The following is an 18,219-nucleotide window of genomic DNA, read 5'->3' on the forward strand; positions in this document are numbered from 1 at the left end:
TTTTAACTACTTATAGAAAAAAATAGAAAAGAAAAGCTAGAATCATGAGGTATTTGACTTCGGTCAGGACTGCCTCATGACAGAATCGTCGGCATGAGGCTGGTCATAACACAGGACTGAGTACCTTTCATCCAAACAGTTACTGTGGTGTAGATTCCAAGTCATGGAACTACCAGGTGTGCAGAGCCAAACTGAACCGTGTGAGATAGGGGCTGCAAGGCTGTGTGTGGGTTCAAAAGCAGACCACCAGGTCTGTGTTCTGAGGTACCACCATATGGGTTCAGATGATCGTTTTAGTTATGATTTGGGCAATTAACTGTTTGTGCCACCCACAGATGGCATGGAGGAAAATAGCTTTTGACTGTTTAGTGTCTTTCCCAAACGGAAATGGGTGCTTACTTGTGTCCTGCCTTTTCTTATATTAGTTGTGTTAGTCTGAGTACATTACAGAAATAAATCCACAGAAACTGTAATGTATAAAAGAGAGCATTAGATAAAGGGTAAATGCACATGGAGAAAAAATCCCAAACCAGTGCAGCCCACATTAACTCATATGTTACACCACAATCCTCAATGTCCTCCATCTTAACAAACACATGCCGTGAAGGTGGCTGCAGGTGGACAGAACTGCCATCTGGGTGTCTGAGGTTGTTAACTCTTTACTAGAATTAAAAACGCCTTTTGTGCGCCTGGATCGGCTGGTGTGTGTAACCACTCAGACACGAGGGCTCCATCTCCTTTTGCAGGACTACTCATGATTTATTATCTAACCAATGCTGCTCAAAGGGAGGTTCACTCCGCTATGGGAATGAGTTAATCTGTGCACTTTAGATGTTGAAATCCACAGACACACGTGTATAAAAGAGAGTTGTAATTAAATATTAAATGCACATCAATGAAACTTCCCTAAAAGATCTTTTTAATCTCATATGCCCACCATTATCCCATAGGCGCCCCAGAATCCACACAGTCTTCAAACATTTACAAAAGAGATGGAATGAGGCTGACTGCTAGTAAAAGCCAAGTCAGAGAAAGCAAAATACTCTCATATTTGGTGGGCATCTGCATATACATGTGGAAACACCAAAGCTGTTTCAGGTAGATAATGTGGCTTCTGCTCAGATATGTCTGAGTGTACTTGAGGCTTGGAAGCAGCAGCATTTAACTGGCTAAGGCATAATCTCACTCTACTGAATTTCAAAATCAAGATCTGTGAGAACTTGCAAAGTTAAAGTGACCAAATGCATGAATCATTCCGCCCTTCAATTAACACCACCTGTGCATCTTGGACATTTGGCATGATAAGCTAACAATATCAGTGAGCATAACCTGTTGTGAAAAACAGCCCCAATGAACTGAAAATAGCCTTATCTGTTTTCTTTGGTAGTTGACTGTTCTTTTATTCTTTCGCTGACCTCAGGATTATCTCTTTTTCCTTGAAATTGAATAGCTTGAATATGAAGTGTTGTGATTTTTTTCATTAGGGATTTATCCTATTTGGGGTTCTCTCAGCTTCTTGAGCAGTTATTTTTCACCTCATGTGTGCTGTTGGGGAATTTTCTTCTATGCTTTCTTGTACTATTTTCTCTGTAGATATTTTGTTTCTTCTTCCAGGATCCTGATAAGATGTAGGTTGTTTCTCTTCATAGTGCCCCATATTATTCTCAGGCTTTCTTCTGATTCCTTTACTTTTTTTGTTGTTGATTGTTCCTTTAGTCGATTGTAGTCATAGTGTTTTTCTTCAAGCTCACTGGTTCAATTTTCCTCTTCTTCCACTCTATTCTTCAGGTTTTTTACTAATGCTGCCTAATTTGGTTATCTCATTGTTTGTTTTCTGTGATTCCTTTTGGTTTGAGGATTTTACTTTTTCCATTTCTTCCTTGTTCTCTTTACTGTTTCTTACATCTCTTGATATGACTTCAACACCCATTTTCTGAATTCAATTTCTGGTAGTTTTATTGCCTGTTTTTCAGAGTACTATATTGCATTTGGGTGATTTTTGGTTGTTTGTGTTTGTTTTTCTTCATATTATGGTTTGTTTACTGTGGTTGAGGGCTATTTCCCCAGTATCATGGAACAGCTCTTGGTGTTGTATGCACTGCTGGTCATGTAGACGCATTTGGCTCTGTTTAGTTATCTGAGAATAGTCTAAATGAAGCTAGAAAATATACAGTGTTGAAATGGAGAAAAGAAGAGTTGGGTAATTGGAGAAGGTGGAGAGAGAAGAGCAAGAGTGACATAATAGATAAGTGGTTGTCTGGAGAGGTGAACACATTTGTAAAATAATGTGGAAATGCACTTTAAGGGTAATAATCAGAATTAATAAATTTCACTGAAATATATTTCATAAGGACAATGAAAGAGAGCAGAATGATATATTGGAGGATTGCAGGCAGATGAGGGGCAAATGAGAAATAAAAAGAGCAGAGAATGTCCATGGTGTGGATGCTAATTTTTGTTATTAATGACAATGTGAATATGTGCATGTTAGTGCATCAGAGAGGGTTGTTGGGAAAGCCCTTGTTTGGGTGGATATGATGGAACCTAAAGGACTGCCTGTTTTGCCTAGGAGGAATGGCTATTTTCAGTTCATTGGGGCTGCAACAGAAGAAAATACTGGAAAAGGAAGTAGGAGAGAATTTAAAAAATAGAGTATTGTAATGGAAAAAATACAAAAATGAATCTCTCTCTCTCTCTCTCTCTCTCTCTCTCTCTCTCTCTATATATATATATATATATATATATATATATATATATATATATATATATATATATATATATACTCTTTGATAGTGTTATTTTGGTAATACATGTGTTATGTGAGGGAGGTGGAAAAGTGGTGGAGGAGGATACTGGAGCAAAAAACACAAAGGGAGGAAGGAAAAGAAAAAATCAGAATTGAAAAGTTGAACTTGGGTACTGATTTTGTCTGCACCGTGCAGTCTACATGGAGCTGTCTTCCATAGACTAGTGAGGTGATAGTTTTGGCTGGCTGGCTTGCTTCAGAGAATGGGAAGTGTGGGCAAAGGGCAGAAATGATTATGCTGACCAGGAGCAGGACTCACAGAAATGGCGCCTGTCTGCTCTCTGGTAAAGGGGAGTCTATAATCAGGCATTGCTGCTTTGTCATTATGAACTTGCGTCTGCTTATCTTTATGTTGAGATTCTTCCAGTAAGATATCCTTCATAGTGGACTTTCTCTGGTAGTTGCTGTACTTGTTATCTGAGAGCCATCTGACCTCTCTTCCCTTTTGATTTCCCATGGATATTAATGGTGGATTCAAGTAAAATGAAAGCCTTGAAAACTTTGATCTTTTCTCTATCATGGTGTCTATTCGTCCAGTTGTAAGATTTTTCCTTTTCTTTACACTGAATTGTAATCCACAGATCAGGCTTTGGTCTTCATCAGTAAATGATTCATGTACTCTTTACTTTTTGGAAGCAATATTGTGTTATCTGCATATTGTGGGTTTTTATCTAATCCCGATGCTACAACTTCTCCAATTATTGGCTCAGCATACAGATTAAGTATGATGAAAGTATACAACCCTGATTGCACACCATTCCTGATTTTAAGCCATGAAGTAATCCCCTTGGTTTGTTAGAAAGATCATCTCTTAGTTTATTCATGGATTCAATAGAAGCACAATTAAGTGCCCTGGATTACACATTTTTAGCAGTGTTATATGAGATTGGTTATGATTCGAACACTCAAATGACTTTGCACAGTCACTGAAATAAGTAACCAACAGCCTTCTGTTACTCTTTGCTTTCAGTCAAGAATCACCTGATATCTATAATATTTCTCATTTCATGTCCTCTAATGAATGCAGCATGCATTTCTCCCAGTTTCTTAATAATTTACTGTTATAACTACTTTTGAATTAACATCTAGTATTTTACTTGTATGTATTATTAATTATATTGTTCAATAATTTCCACAATTCTTTGAAATGAGCACAAACATAGATGCTTTCAAGTCAGTTAGCCTTGTCAGTGGATCTTCCAAATTTCTTGATCCAGTCTAGTGAGTAATCCCAGCACTGCATCATTTTTTTTGGGTAGGGTGGTGATGGTGGTGAGAGATTTCAATAAGCATGCTATCAATTCCTGAAGCCTTGTTTTTGCTAATGTCTTTAGTACACATTGAAATTCTTAATCTTACACTAGCTCTCGAAATGTACAAATGTCCAAAAAATTCAGTACAGAAACTATGTGTATTCCTTCCATCATTTTTTTGATAATTCCAGTATCATTTGATATTTTGCTCATAGACTCTTTCAATATTTCAACTCAAGGCTTGAATTTTCTGCATTTATTTCAGTTTGAGATATACTCAGTGTATTCTTTCTTTTTCGCTTACTAATTCAACGTTTGTGCACATTTCATTTGAATATTTTACTTTTTTTCCTCTAGCTGCCTTTGAATTATTCTGATCATTTCTTTTACTTCATTTTTTCCCACTTTTCTTTATCTACTCTATTTTCAAGAGTCCTGTTTGGAGTCCCTTTTGACATCTCTAGATATCACCATCATTACCATGGTCTTCTTTTTTTAATTCCTTTATTTTTAATGACTTTCTTTTCATCATATATGATATTCCTGAGGTTATTCCACAGTTTTTCTAGGTATTTAATAAACAATATTAAGTGTATCTAATCTCCCCTAGAGATGGCGTCTAGATTTTTGGAATATACTTGTGGTCATATTTCATTTCTAGTGGACTTGTTTTACTTTTCTTTATCTTTAACCTGAACTTGTGTATGTGCAATTAATTGAGGGTCTGTTTTAAAGTAGGTTCCTGTTCTTCTTTTGTATGATGATATTGATCTTTCCCATTGTCTCTTCCCACAGATATAGTCCATTTGGTTTTGGTGTAGTCCATCTGGTGAGGTCCAGTTGTATAGCCACTGTTTATGTATAGCCATTGTTTATGTTGTTGAAAGGATATTTGCAATGAAGAAGTTGTCAGTCTCACAAAATTCTACCACGTGTTCCCCAGCTCCTTTTATATCCACATTGCCTACTACTTATGTTTCCTTGTTGTTTCCAACTTTCATTTTCAAATCGCCAGTAAATATCAATTGATCTTGATTTCATGTTTGAACAAGTTCAATCTGCAGATGTTGGTGGATTTCTTCAACACTGGCTTTAGTGGCTTCTGCATAAGTTTTTATCATGGTTGCATTAACTTGTCATCCTTATATGGGTATTGATGTTATCCTACCACAACAGCATAGTACTTTAAGATAAGTCTTGAAATGTTTTTTTGATGATGATGATGATGATGATGAATACAATGTCATTTCTCTTGAAATTTTCCTTTAGACATAGTAAACCATATGATTGTCTAATTCAAAATAACTACTGTCAGTCAACTTTAGTCTACTAATGGCGAGAATATTGATCTTTATGTGTTCATTTGTTTTTACAACTTCCAATTTTGCTATATTTGTACTTGTAACGTTCCGTGTTCTGATTATAAATGGATGTTTGCAGTTGTTTCCTCTCATTTTGAATAATGCCCCATCAGAAAATAAGGGTCTCGAAAGTGTTGCTCTATACATATCATTAAGTCAATTCTGCAATTCTTCCTATCTTATTTTGTGGACATTCCAACTTGAAAGGTTCATCCCTGACACTATGTCAAATAATGTTCCTCATCTTTACAAAGTTTTCAGGGTTAATTTTTGAGAATTGAACTGGCTCAGAATGTTATGTTGAAATCCATTCATCACAATTGATCCTGCTACCATCATAACCACATTTAAGCCGCCACAGTGTAGCAAATGGCAAACATGTGTGTATTTTGTCCATAGAATCCTTCGAAATAGGCAGTTCCCAGGTTATAAATATCAGACTTCATTAACAAATCTTTGTTGTTGATGTTTTTATTAGGTGCCACTGAGTCAGGTCCAACCCAGAGCAACCCTATTACCAGCAGACTAAACACTGCTTGGTCCTGCAGCATCCTCACAATTTTTCCTATGGTTGACAAGCCCATTATTGCAACTGCTATGTTAATCCATATCATTGAGGGCTTTCTTATTTTTAACTGCCCCTCCATTTTACCAAACATGATGTCCTTCTCCAAGAACTGGTCTCTCCTGACAACATGTCCAAAATATGTAAAATACTTTCCTCTAAGTGTGTTCCATCCTTGTCTCCAACGAGCACTCTGACCATATTCATTCGAAGGCAGATTTGTTTGTCCTTGTAGTCCATGATATGTCAATATTCTTCACTAGCATCACAATTCATATGTTCCTGTTCATTCGTCTTCCTTAGTTAATGTCCCAGTTTCATGTGCACATGAGGGTATTGAAAATACTATGCCTTAGGTCAGGCATGTCTTAGTCCTTAGAGTAACATCCTAATTTTCAGTATTCTAAAGAGGACTTCTGCAGCATATTTACCCAATATACCCAACCCATTGTATCACTTGATCTCTTGTCTGCTGCTTCCGTAAGCATTGATTGTGCATCTATGCAAGATTAAATCCTTCAAAGTTTCCATTGTTTCTCCATTTATCATTTTTCCCTGTTGGTCCCTTTGTGTGGATCTTGGTCTTCTTTACATTGAGTTGTAATCCACACTGAAGGCTGTAATCCTTTATCTTCATCAACAAGTACCTTAAGTCCTCCTTACTTCCAGCAAGCAAGGTTATATCATCTGCATATCATGGTTTGTTAACCCTTCCTCCAATTCTGGTGCCACATTCTTCTTCATATAATCCAGCTTCTCTGATGATTTGTTCAGTAAACAGATTGAATAAATATGGCAAGAGGATGCAACCTTGATGCAGACCTTTTCAGATCTCAATGCATGCAGTATTCCCTTGTTCTGTTTGCACAACTGCCTCTTGATGTATGTACAAGTTCTGCATGAATACAATGAGGTATTCTGGAAATCCCATTCTTCTCAATACTATCCATAGGTTATTTAGATCCACATAGTCTAATGCTTTGACATAGTCAATAAAGCACAAGTAAACATCTTTCTGATATTCTCTACTTTCAGCTGAGATCCATCTGACATCAGCAATGGCATCCTTTGTTCCATGTCTTGTTCTGAATCTGGCCTGAAAATCTGGCAGCTCCCTGTAAATGGATTGCTGCAACCATTTTTTGATTATCTTCAGCAAAATTTTACTAGTATTTCATATCAATGATATTATTCACTATTTTGAGCATTCTGTTGGGTCACCATTCTTTGGAATGTGTACAGATATGAATCTCTTCCAGTCAGTCATTCAAGTATCTGTCTTCAAACTTCCCTGGCATAGACGAGTAAATGCTTCCAGTACTTCATGTGCTATTTGAAACATTTCGATTGGTATTCCATCAATTGCTGGAATGTTGTTATTTACAAATGCTTTCAATGTAGCTTGAACTTCTTCTTATAATAACATTGGTTCTTGCTCATATGCTACCTCCTAAACTGATGGAATGTTAAGTTTGTTTCTAATATAGTGACTCTATGTGTTATGTCATCTTCATTTGATGCTTCCTACTTATCATTCAATATTATGCCCATAGAATCTTTCAGTATTGCTACTCACGGTTTGAGTTCTTTCAGTTTAAGTATGTTGGGTATGTTCTTACTTTTCGGTTTTCTAACTCTTTGTCTTTGGATAGTTCATGATAATATTTAACTCTCTCTTCTTGAGCTGCCCTTTGAAATTTTCTGCTCAAACCTTTCACTTCAACATATTTTCCCCAGTTTTTTAAAGTACTCTACAATTAAGGGTAAGCATCAGAGTTTCTCCTGACATCTTCTTTGATCTTTATTTCCTGTCTTTTTAGTGACCTTTTACTTCATGTATAATGTTCTTGACACATTACATTAGGAAAATATCCTGTACAGACCTCTTTAAAGTGTTCAAAAGCAAGGATATTACTTTGAGGACCAAGTCATACTTAAGCCAAATCATGTGTGTTAGGCAGCATTTCCTATAGAAACAAAACTAGGCCACTTATGATTATACAGGTTTTTATAGCAAAAAAGGAATACAGCAGCAAATGGGTCCACGTGGCAGTACAGACAGCTCAGTCCAACTCAATTTTGTGGAACAGTTAATATACTGAAGGTCCTTCCAGCTCCCACCAGCCACTTGCCCAAGGCCAAGGAAGCAAACAGTAGGAAGATGAGATGTTGAGGTGGAGCAGAGGCCAGTAGTGCAGGGTAGCAAGTAGCAAAGCACCATGGTGTAGATGTAGGGGGATCAAGTGGCTGTGGGGTGGGGTGGCATCTGGAGTGGTGGGAAGATGAGTGGAGTCGGCCCGCAGGCAGCAGACACAGCAAAGTGGGGCAGTGCTAGGTCATGGAACAGTACCACACAGCAACTGGGTCCACCATGGTCCAGAGTTTGGCTCAGCCCACAGGTAGCGTAGCACATGGTTGAGACAGTGCAGCTAGCTCAGGTCTGATCACCAGGGAGAGAGCGGAAGGGGTTTGGCTCAAGGAATCATTTATCTCAGTCACATCTTCAAAAGAGGTCATCAAGCTGGGACCTGATCAACAAGTTAAACTACCTACATCTTCTAATGTATGCCGTGTTGGCAAAAAACAATAACAATAACAACAACAAAAGAACCCAAACAAACCCAAAAATGCTATCACACCATATTTCAATTTCCTCTTTTGCATGTGATTTGGACATTGAATAAGGATGATCAAAGGAAACATGGCAAAGATGTATTTTGCCATGGACTGACAAAACAGGCATGTCTTGAAAGAAGTACAGCCAGAAGGCTATTTAGAGGCAAAGATAACACTTTCTCTCACAAATTTGGGGGCATTGTATTAGGAGAGATTATTCTCTGGACATGGGTAATCATGCTTGGTAAAGTGGAGGGGGGTGTAAAAGAAACCCTGGATGAAAGAGATTGACAGAGTGGCTGAACAGAGGGATCATTGAACAATTGTGAGAATCCCTGAGATCTGAGAAGTGCTTCTTCCTGTTAGGCATAGGGTTGAGATGAGTCAGAACTAACTAGTGGCATCTAATTGCACTGTATTAGATCTCATCAAGTGAAATTATTAGCTTTAACTGCCTAACGCTGGCTGAGAACGCTGGCCCAATCAAGTTGACACAAAACCTTATATCATAATTTCCATCATCTCCACTTTGTACTGAGTAATACTATTGTATACTTCTCCTTGATATTTTCTGCAGATATACTCTACTTGGTTTCAATGTGTTTCATTTGGTGATGTTCATATGAAGAGTCATCAATGATGTTATTGAAAAGGTTATTTCCAATTATTAGGAATTGGTCTTGCAAAACTCTATCATGTGGTCGCTATTCTTGTTTCTATCACCTCCTGATGAATATCTTCCAACTACTTATCCTCCTTTTTGTCTCTTTCCAGTTACCAATACAGACCAATCTATCTAAACTGTATGCTTGATTAATTTCAGACTGCAGAAGTTGGTAAAAATCTTCAATTTCTTCAATACTAGCTTTAGTGGTAGATGTTTAAATTTTGATAATAGTTGTACTATTTGTTATCTTTGTATAAGTTGTCTTCCTTGTATAAATATAGATGTTGTCCTATCACAGGCTATATTGTACTTCAATAGAGACCATGAGATGTTCTTTTTGATGCTCAATGTGATATAATTCCTCTTGAATTTGTAATTTCTTACAGAGCCAGTGGTCATCAAACTTTTTAAAGAGGGGACCAGTTCACTGTCCCTCAGACACATTGGAGGGCCGGACTATAATTAAAAGAAAAACTATGAACAAATTTCTATGCACATTGAACATATCTTATTTTGAAGTAAAAAACAAACGGGGTAAAACACCTGGCAGGCGGGATAAATGTCCTTGGTGGACCGTATGTGGCCCACGGGCCGTAGTTTGAGGACGCCTGATTATCTGATTCAAATAAGTCAATACCAGTCAGTTCAGCTCACGAATGGCTAGCCTACCAGTTTTTATGCATTCCAGTTCATTTCTGATGACTTATAAATTTCCTATATTTGTATTTCAGATATCCCACATTCCAATTTTTAATGGATGTTTGAAGTGGTTTCTCCTAATTTTGAGTACTTTCCCATCATTAAATGAAGGTTACAACACATTTGTTCCATCTGTATCAATAAGGCCAGTTCTACTTTGTGGAGGCAGCTCTTGCCTAGTGAAATTTGGAGTGCCTTCCAACCTGAGTTGTTCATCTTCTGGTGCTATATCAGATAATATTCTACTGGTATTCATACGATTTTCAGAGGCTACATTTTCAGAAGCGAAGCTCCTTTTCTTTGTTCCTAATCTGTTCTTAGTCTGGAAGACCTGCTGAAACCTTCACCATGGGTGACCTGGCAGTGTTTGAAATACCAATGGCATATCTTCTAACATCAAGCAACACACTAGCCACAATAGTAAAAACAAGCATGTCTGATGGCCACTGTTATCCTTTTATCTCCCTGTATTTGCCTATTCTATATACTTCGGATAAGTGGGATCATATGATTTCCTTACAAGTTATTTCAGTCAGCATACTGTTCTCAATGTTTATTCAAGTGGTAGCATATATCAGAACTTCATTTCTTTTTATGGCTGAAATATATCTTATTTTATAACGCTACCACATTTACTTATCCACATTTGGATAAATTCCACCCTTTGGCTATTACGAATAATGTTGCAATGACATTGGTGTACAAGTATCTCTTTGAATGCCTGCTTTCAAGACTTTTGAAATATACCTGGTAGTGAAATTGATGACTCATAAGATAATTCTATAATTAACCTTTTGAGAAACTGTTTTTCCAGTGGCTATACCATTTTGCATCCACAGCAGCAATGGCAATTTTTTTCTCAGTTTCTCCAAAGATGTGCCAATATTTTATATTTCTCTGATAAAAGTTATCCTCAAAACTTTGAGTTAATTCTGGCTCTAAATAATCCTGTTAGACAGGATAGAACTTCCCCAGAGGATATCCCAAATTTTTACAAAATAGACTTTCACATAATTTTCTGGTAAAATGGCTAATGGGTTTGAATACTAACCTTTTGATTTGCAGTCAAGCATTTAATCACTGGGTGTATTAGTCTGAGTAGACTAGAGAAACAAATCCATTGAAACTCATATGTATATAAGAGAGAGTTTTATATAAAGGGTAATTGTACATTAAAAATGCATCCCAAAATAGTCCAGCCCAAGCCCATAAGTCTGATATTAGCCCATATGTCTGATAATAATCTATACAGTCCTCTTTAGACTCAAGAAACACATGCAATGACAACAAGTGTAGTGGGTAGAAAGTCTTTGGATCCAATGAGGTTTAAAATCTCAGCCCTGGCAGGGGTCTCTACAGGGTTTCTCTGGCTTTAGAGGTCTGATTGCATCAGAGTAGATTCATGTGGCTTCTTCAGCTCAGGAAACTAGTGTAGTTCCATGTGTCTTGTCAGCAGCAATGTTTCCCAGGGACTCCAAGGAGGAGATACCAGATTTCCCAAAATTCTCAGGAGAAGGCTATGCCCACAGAGAGGCTTCATTGGCTATGACCCAATTGACCGACTAGATTCCACCCCTTCATTCTTATCCTCAAATTCACAAATGATTATATAAATACCACACTGGGTAACTAGGGCTCCTATAATCAATTTCAAAACAATGTTGTTGAGTTGATTCAGACTCATAGTGACCCGGTATGTAGGTTTTCTGAGACAATACATCTTCATAGTAGTAGAGCACCTAATTTTACCCCTGTAAAATGGTTACTTGGTTTGAACTGTCCACCTTGAGGTTAGCAGCTATGTTAGGCTGACTTCTGGAGAGAAGGAAAATCAGTGACATATGTGCATGAGCACACACAGGAACACAGAGAAGTGTATGTGAAAATAGAACTAATGTAATTGTAAAAGTGGAGAGTCCAGTTTGGTTCCAAGTCCATGGGTCACATGTTAGACTTGACATTTCACCTGTCTCCTGTAGCTTTAGTATCTGATGAAACCAAAATAGGCAAGAAGATCACAGAATAGATTTGTTACTGGATACGTGAATTAATCCAAGTTTGACAGGTCAAATGTCAGGCCACTAAATAGGATCAGCAAGCATATGATAGGTCATTGGCTCAAGTCCACAGAACCAGCATTTGACATATCAGATAACAGAATCCAGACTCAGCAATAAAAAGCAAGCATTCCCATTTTATAGGAAGTAGGCTAACCCCCAAGGAAACTTCCTTTCATTTGCATCTGGACAAAAGGATTTCACACCAACCAACCTAATCTTCTGTTAGGTCACATCATTGGCAATTATTAGGCCTCACATGCCAATTTGACATGAAATATACAAGAGCTGGCTTACGGTCAACCCTCAGTACAACCAGGGTTCCTATATAATCATCCAAATTGGGATGAAATAGTATCTTACTGTGATTTGACTTGCATTTTCAAAATTCATGATGTGAACATCTTTTCATGTGATTATTAGCTACACACATCCTCTTTGGAGAACTGTTTATACTTTTGCCCATACGAAATTGATTACCTGAAATGTAATAAAAATTAGAAATAAAAATTTATTTACCTATTTTATTTTTTAAAGGATATTTCATTGCATTTTCAGTGAAGGCTTAGATGCAGTTTAGATTCTCTTTCCATAATGTCTACACAAGTTGTCAATTGACATTAGTTACATTCTTCACAATGCAATAGCATTCATTTCTGTTCAGGTTGTCCCATTTTCATTAATCTACTTTCCATTTCCCCATGTCTTCTCATCTTTTCTAAACAATAATTATTGACCATTTGACCTTATATAAGTGATTTTTTAAAGAAGCCTAGTACATACAAATGATTTCCTTTTTTTTTGTTTATTTGAGCCAAGCTATTACTTAGGTTAAAGTGGGTTGATTTTACTTGACAATTTAAAATTATCTTAGTGTAGTAGTCTCAACTGACTTTTAAGTATGGATTTTTAATGAAGCTTTTGATATTTTACTGAAGCAAAAAATGCGAAAATCTTCACCAATTTGAGTGTAATCTTTGGGCAGGGTCTGTGCTGATCTTTTTTGTACCATTCTGATTTTACTATATGTGTTTCTAAAACTGGTTATATGTGGATTTTTAAAAAGGAATTTGCCATTGTGTTTCATAAATTTTTTTTCTATTTTATCAGTATCCAACTATGTGAAATTAATGAGAACAGTTGGTAAGTGGGCAGAATAGGACTGTGGTGTGTGTACACTCATAATCTTTTTTTTAAATCATTATATTGGGGACTCTTACAGCTCTTGTCATAATGCATAGATATATTATGTCAAGAACATTTGTACATATGTTGCCATCATCATTTTCAAAACATTTTCTTTACACTCGTAATCAGACGTCCTGCTTTTGGCGGGACAGTCCCGATTTTTAACAATTGTTTCCGCATCCCGCGGCATTTTTAATAAGTCCTGATTTTGGAAAAGAATGCACAAGCTAGGTTATATGGTTTTCAGCTGCCATGTGGCTATTTCACCAGGATATGAGTTTTATCAATGGTGTCCCGCTGGTGTCCCGCTTTACCAATGTTAAAATCTGGTCACCTACACCAAGTGCTGTCTTCCTTCATCCACTTTTATGTTGTCTGTCCCCCTTGGAGTGGGTTATATGTTGATCATAGTGATTGGTTCCATATTTCTCCTCCCAACTTCCCCTTCCTTTTCAGGTGTCACTGCTCTCATTATTGGTCCTAAGAGGGTTATCTGTCCCAGATTCCCTGTGTTGTGAGCTCTTATCCGTAGCAGTGTACATGCTCTGGTTTAGCCGACTTGTAAGGTAGAATTGGGGTCATGATAGTGAGGGGGAAGGAAGCATTAAAGAACTAGAGGAAAATTGTATGTTTCATCAATGCCATACTGCATTATGACTGGCTCGTCTCTTCCTTGTGACCCTTCTGAGAGGGGATGTCCAATTGTCTACAGATGGGTTTTTGGTCTCCACTCTGCACACCGCCTCATTCATATTGATATAATTTTTTGTTCTGGGTCTTCGATGCCTGATCCCTGATCCCATCGACACCTCATGATCACAGAGATGGGTGTACTTTTTATATGTAGGTTTTGTTGCTTCTCAATTAGGTGTCCACTTATCTTCAAGCCTTTAAGACCCCAGATGCTTTATCTTTTGATAGTCAGACACCATCAGCTTTCTTCACCACATTTGCTTATGCACCCATTGTGTCTTTAGCCATCTTGTTGGGAAGGTGAGCATTACAAAGTGTTCTTGCATTGAGGGAGTACTTGTGTAGAGGCCCAATATCCATCTACTACCTTAATACTTAACATTTAAATATATATACATAGATCTATTTCCCTATCATTGTATATAAATATATTTACATATATACATGCCTCTATTTAGACCTTTAGAAATATCCTTTGACTCCTAGTTTTTTCCTCTATTTCCTTTTACTTTTCTCTCATCCCACTATCATGTTTCAGGTTTCAGGTTTCAGTAATTCCTCTCAGCTACATTGCTCTTGATCAAGCCCCACCAGGCATCCTACATCCTCCTCCCTGTGTATTTTACATCACTTGTTCCTTTGTCCTTAGGATTGTTGACACACCCCTTCCTTTTTCCACCTCCCCCTCTTCTATGTCCCCTCTCCTGAAACAGTTGTTCCTGTTCATTTCACCACCAGATTGTTTATTCTGCCTATCTTATCCGTCTAGACAGACATGCAAAAACAACAATAAGCACAAAACCAAAATAAAACAAACAGCAAAAAGCAAAACAAAACAAAACAAAAAACCCTCAAGCAAACAAACAACAAAAAAGAAAACCCTATAAATAGTTCCAGGTCTGATTTGTTGTTTTTTATGAGGGTTTTCCGGTTGAGTTTTGATGGGGTGCCATGCTCTGGCCCCAAAGTCTATTTCTGGTATTCCCCGGGGACTTAAATGCTTTGCTCCCCTTACTGCTCTGCAGGCCCTTCATGTTTCTCCCTGGTGTGGTGGGGTCAGATTGGGCTCACTTCCTGCATTGTGTCTCCAGTCTTGTGCCCCTTAGCGCTCGGGGTCAGTGAGGGATATTGTGTCTCATAGTGGGGCTAGCCCTATGGTTCTCTCTGTACATTGACTGTTCAGAGCAGGAATATCATCTTTGTGGTTTGGTGGGCCAGAATATGTTCCATTTTCCTTCCTTCTTTGCTTGCTCCTGTGTGCTCTGCTCAGACATGCCCCTCTCCCTGAACCGTAGCTTCAGTGCTAAACTAATTTTTCTTTCTGTTTTTTTTTCTTTCTTTCCGTTTTTTTTGCTTCATATAAGTAAAGACTGATTGTTTTCTTCGAAATAGCTTTTCACCAGTTGTTAAGATCCCAGACTCTATTCAATAAACTAAGCTAATTGTTATGTCGATTAACCAAAGCATTTGAACCTGTTTTTAAACTTAGAAAACCAATCTCGAGAGGTATAATGCAAATATATGCATACACATATTCACACACATTCTGACATATGAATATACACAAGTAACCCTGGGGGAGTAGAGGGTTAAATATTGGGCTGCTAACAACAAAATCAACGCTTCAAATCCACTAGCCACTTCATAAGAGAAAGATGAAACTTTCTACTTCTCTAAAGATTTATAGCATTAGAAAACCTATTGAATGTTTATAAAAGTATATATATATCTTCTGGTTGTTGTTACTGTTGCCAAATTATATGTGCTACAGTGATTGCCAAAAGATCCTTTTTTCTTATGTACATCTTGGTAAAATTGTTTACTTTTGTTAAGTTGTGCGCATATCACATTCACTTGGTGTTGATACCATCACCAAACACACCAGTATGTATAATCTAAAGAGAAACTCATTTCTCCAATCTGCCCCAATCCCTAGAAGTCACTAATAAATATTAGTTTTTATGTTTATCTTTTCATGTTATTTCTTAAAAGTGAAAATGTATAATACTTCCTTTTGGTGATTGACTTATTTTGCTCCACACAAGGTTCATCCATGTTGCAAGATGTTTTAGAAGGATATTTTTCTTTATCTCTGAGTAGCGTTTTATTGATATATGTACTACACATTATTTATCCATTCATCTAATGATGGACACTTAGATAATTTTTATATTTTTGCTGATATGAATAGTATGGCAATAAACATAGGTGTGTATATGCATGTGTTTTTCTCACTCCAATATACCTATCAAAAAAAACAAACTCACTCCATTGTATCAATTTTAACTCATAGTGAACCTGTAGGAGAGAGTAGAATTGCTCTCCTGACAGGGGAAGCCAGCCCCTAACACATCATTACTGGTCCAGTAGGTGCAATTGTACATCAATAATAAGTCAAGATTATAGCAAAGTTACAGAGAGCATGAGAGATAGAAGAGAAATATTGAAATAAATGGAGTCAGAAACAATTCATAGTAGCATGCTCACCTCAGCCCCCCTTGGTGGTCCACGTGGAGAGAGAGAGAGCTCTTTAATGCTTGCCCAGGGTTTTATATTCTCTGGAGACCTGCAAGCCCCCTAATTACAGGTAAGGACGTACGTCACAGGAAGGGGCTGTGCTATAGGTAATACAGTAATGAGAGGGGGTGGTCTAGGGAACTACACGCAATAGGAAGAGGAGGGATTGGGGGTATACATGTGACAAGATGGGCAGATCCTAGATTTAGGATGGCAACCTAACCTTGACCTGTTTTCTGGACCTTCATAGGAACCATAAACAGTAGGGTGTAAACCCCACCTACAGGAACCAAGCTAATGGTCCCAAGCTTCAGTGAGAAGTAATCTGTTGTCTCCAGCAGCAGGGAGCAGGCCCACCCCTGTGGTGTGGGGAGACAGCAGTCTGGCAGGGACTGCCTTCAGGGAAGATGTCTATAAGCATCTGACCTCCCCCCACACTCCCCAGGGTTTGTAAAGCACCAAATTTTTATGGGAGCAGAAAATTTCAGCTATGAAGTGCTGGTGAGTTCAAAATGCTGACCTTTGGTTAATACCTTACAATAAAACCAATTAAGTGGTTAGAGCTCCTGTATATACTGAGAAGTAGAATTTCTGGGTGGCATAGCAGGTTATGAGTAGGGTCAAAGAAAGATTAAGCTGTCTTCTCCCATAAATATTTACATTCCCCCAAACCTAAAGGGGCATGTCTACTCTGTGTTAATGGGTCACTATGAGTTAATTGAAGCCATGGCAGTGGGTTTGGTTGGGGGTGGAGGGTTATTTGTTTTTATTTTATGACAACATTTTCTCTAGTAGTTGGAGGAATTTCCAGACTGTTTGATAGATTTTGCATTCCCACAAACAGTCGGTGAGAATTCTAATTTTTCCAAATCCCTTCAAACCTTTGTTCTTTTCCATTTTAAAGTTTATTTTCATCCTAACTGTTCCTGGTGGGAGTGAAATGCTTATCCCTGGTTGCTTTTGATTTGCATTTATCTGATGGCTAATAACATTGATAATCTTTATATGTGTCTGTCAACTATTGAAATATCCTTTGTTGGAGTGTTTGCTCATGTACTTTATTAAGTTATTTATTATACCTTTTCCCAGTTTTAATTGGGTTGCATGTGTGTGTGGTGTTTGTGGTGGTTGTGGTTATTCCATCAATTAGCTTTAACCTGTGTCTTTACAATTAAACTGCATTTCTGTGGAAACATTTAGTTGGATCTTAGTTAGTAGCTTTGTATTATTTTGATTTTTATTCTAAACTAGGCATTTTAATAGTTATCAACACCAACTAGACATATTTACTCCATGGTTTTGTTGCACATAAATCTCTGGATTTTCTTAGGAATTAAAGATGCTGTCAGATAAGCCAAGAAATAATTTGTTTTCTCACCTACTGCACATCCCTGGTGGTATCGTGTATAAACAATGGACTGTGATTTGAAAGATCACCAACAGTGAAAGCACAAGCCACTCCTTGAGAGAAAGACCTGCGGCTTTCTACTCCAATGTGGTTACAGTCTCAGAAAATCACAGGGGCATTTCTATCCTGTTCAAAAGGGTTACCATGAGTCAACATTGACATGATGGCAGCAAGTTGAAGGGCTCTTTTTGTGTGTCATAATCATATGATACTAATTAATTGGAATCCAAGGAGTTGTTGATCATATGCGGGCCCTTCTCTCACTGGTTCTGAAGATTTGGGTCTTGGCAGATTCTTGACTCATTAAAGCAATGGTAGAACTTCCAAACAGGGATTTCATGTTCAAATGCTGTACCACTGAAGCTGTCTAGGACCAAGTATCCTCAGTT

General features: G+C 37.6%; 1 pseudogene; it reads right to left on the reverse strand.

Annotated features, from left to right (window-relative positions):
* Window positions 1–12,964: 12,964 nt before the first annotated feature.
* Window positions 12,965–13,065, reverse strand: LOC142436842 (U6 spliceosomal RNA; annotated as a pseudogene).
* Window positions 13,066–18,219: the final 5,154 nt, after the last annotated feature.

Source organism: Tenrec ecaudatus, unplaced genomic scaffold (assembly GCF_050624435.1).
Source record: "Tenrec ecaudatus isolate mTenEca1 unplaced genomic scaffold, mTenEca1.hap1 Scaffold_68, whole genome shotgun sequence".
Taxonomy (NCBI): Eukaryota; Metazoa; Chordata; class Mammalia; order Afrosoricida; family Tenrecidae; genus Tenrec; species Tenrec ecaudatus.